Source organism: Lactuca serriola, chromosome 5, assembly GCF_051521515.1.
Source record: "Lactuca serriola cultivar US96UC23 chromosome 5, Lser_US96UC23_V15, whole genome shotgun sequence".
Lineage (NCBI taxonomy): Eukaryota > Viridiplantae > Streptophyta > Magnoliopsida > Asterales > Asteraceae > Lactuca > Lactuca serriola.
Window position 1 is genome coordinate 339,525,502 of NC_136412.1, and position 2,742 is coordinate 339,528,243.

Sequence of the window (2,742 nt, forward strand, 5' to 3'; positions counted from 1 at the left end):
GAATTATGGATCTATCAAATTGACAAATACCAAAACAATTTGTTTTTATATTCAAATCAATTATGAAAATAACTAATTGCTAACATAATTAAGCATGTTGTATATGTGAATTATTTAGCCATAAATACATGACCTCCATAATAAATATTAATATTTTATATCAAAGTCAACATAATTTAGCATTTTCATGTGTATTATTTAGTCATATACGATATTAATTTGACTTATTCCGATTCAGGAAACGAAATGTATTCGTTTTGTTTTATTTATTTATTTATGAAAATTCGTTTTCATTTTGCCAGTAATCTGGAAACAAAAAGGGTAATAATGTAATATTGTTTCCTCAGACTAGTCTTCTTCCTTCCTCCTTCCCCACCCCTCCCTTGGCCCCCACCATATCCTTCACTGTTTTCATCCGCGTTTTCCTTGATATTTCTTCATTTCAGCAACTACTAAAGAAATATCAATCCCAACACAAATCACGCACAAATCCCAGATTGATGTTTCCCAGTTTATGACCTACAGGTTTTTGATTCATATTTCCTACTTCCATAAACCAATTGTATTGTAAATCATGGCTGAAACCGGCGAAGAGAAACTCATTGCCGTGGCTCGTCACATAGCTAAAACTCTAGGCAACACCGATAATGCCATGGCCGATGATATACTCCAAATCTTCTCTAACTTTGATGGCAGATTAAGGGAAAAGCTACATGAAAGTCTTTCCGGCAACGACGGCGGAGCCGCACTTGATCAGACTCTCAGAACGATTGACCGACGGATCTCTAGATACCTCACGGTTGACCAACCGATATGGGCTGACCCTGCCGACGCTTCGTCGTTTCTCGACGACGTTGACGAACTAGTTGCTGTGATTCGTGAGTGGAGTGCGATGGCTGACGACAAGGCGGTTACGTCTTGTCTCGACCGAGCGGAGGATTTGCTCCAGCAGTGTATGTTTCGGCTTGAGGAAGAGTTTAAGCTGTTAATCGGACGTGGCGGCGCTGAATCTTCCGATAACGCTGTGGGAGGTGGTGTTGGTGGTTACTTAGATTCTGATGATGATGAAGATGACGGATTCGATGATGTGGAAATTCCGGTGGCTCATCCGGTGTCGGACTATAACATCACGATCGAGGCGCTTCCGTCTAGTACAATCAACGATCTGCACGAAATCGCGAAAAGGATGGTCGCTGCCGGCTACGGAAAAGAATGCTCGCTTGCTTACAGCACCTGCCGGAGGGAGTTTTTGGAAGAAAGCCTTTCGAGATTAGGTTTTTTAGGGTTACAGAATTCGAGCAAACCTCTAGAAGACGCCGACAACGATGTTGAAATCGAGAAATGGGTCAAAGCAATTAACATGGCTGTTCGAGTTTTTTACCCTAGCGAGCGACGCCTTTGCGATCGCGTCTTCGGTTACTCCTCCGCTACCGCCGCCGCCGCCGATCTCTCTTTCATGGATGTATGTAGGGTTTCCACCATGGAGCTGCTTAATTTCGCTAATGGAATCGCCATGGGGAGCAGAGCACCAGAGAGACTGTTCAAAATTCTCGACGTATACGAAGCCGTGAAGGATCTATTACCCGAATTCGAGGTATTATTTTCCGATCAATACTGTTTGTTCTTAAGAAACGAAGCCACAGGCGTTTGGAAGAGATTAGGCGAATCAATCAGAGGCATCTTCCTGGAATTAGAGAATTTAATCCGCCGTGACCCAGCCAAAGCCGCCGTCCCCGGCGGTGGTCTTCATCCAATCACCCGTTACGTCATGAATTACCTCCGTGCTGCTTGTTCCCGACCAACCCTAGAACAAGTTTTTGACGACAATCTGGACGGATCTTCTCCATCACCTTCATCTTCATTACCTGTTCAAATCTCTTGGATCATGGAAGTTCTAGAGAACAATTTAGAATCAAAATCCAAGACCTACAGAGACCCTGCGTTATCCTCCGTGTTCATGATGAACAACGGTAGATACATCGTGAAGAAAGTTAAAGGTGATGAATTAGGTTCTCTTCTAGGAGACGATTGGATCCGAAAACAAACATCAAAAGTGAGACAACATCATGTAAATTACCAACGAAGCTCATGGCACAAGATTCTCAACACTTTGAAACTCGACAACAGTAACTTATCTTCAAATGTTGCTTCCAAAGCTTTGAAGGACAAACTTAAACTCTTCAATTCACAATTCGACGACATTTTCAGAACTCAATCAACATGGGCGATATTCGATGAGCAATTGAGAGAGGAACTGAAGATCTCAGTAGCTGGAACTTTGCTCCCTGCTTACAGAAATTTTCTTGGGAGGTTTTATAATCTTCAAGATATTGGGAAATATGCAGATAAACATGTTAAATTCAGCATTGAAGATGTTGAGGCTCGGATTGATGATTTGTTTCAGGCAACCGCTGTGGCTGGGGGTGGCCGGAAGTGAAGTGAAGTAAGTAATTATTGATTTGTATTGTAACATATTTGTGGTGGTATGTAATTGTACAATGTTTTGCTGTTAGTGTATGGATTTTTTTGTTAACTAAATTGCTGCCATTTGTATTTGTATTTGTATCATACAAATTGTATGCGGTTAGTGTTTATCCATCTACTATTACATGGTTGGTTATTGAGTAAAGTCATACACACAAAAAAAAATGTCATCTTAAATAGAAATTTTGGAAAATCTAATATTTTTTCTGATATATTGTGCAAGATAAAGGGTGTTTGGGATTGTGGTTTTAAACAAAA

General features: G+C 41.0%; 1 pseudogene; it reads left to right on the forward strand.

The window, feature by feature from the left end:
• Positions 1–391: 391 nt before the first annotated feature.
• LOC145055351 (exocyst complex component EXO70B1 pseudogene) lies at positions 392–2,538 on the forward strand (annotated as a pseudogene).
• The last annotated feature ends 204 nt before the right edge of the window (positions 2,539–2,742 follow it).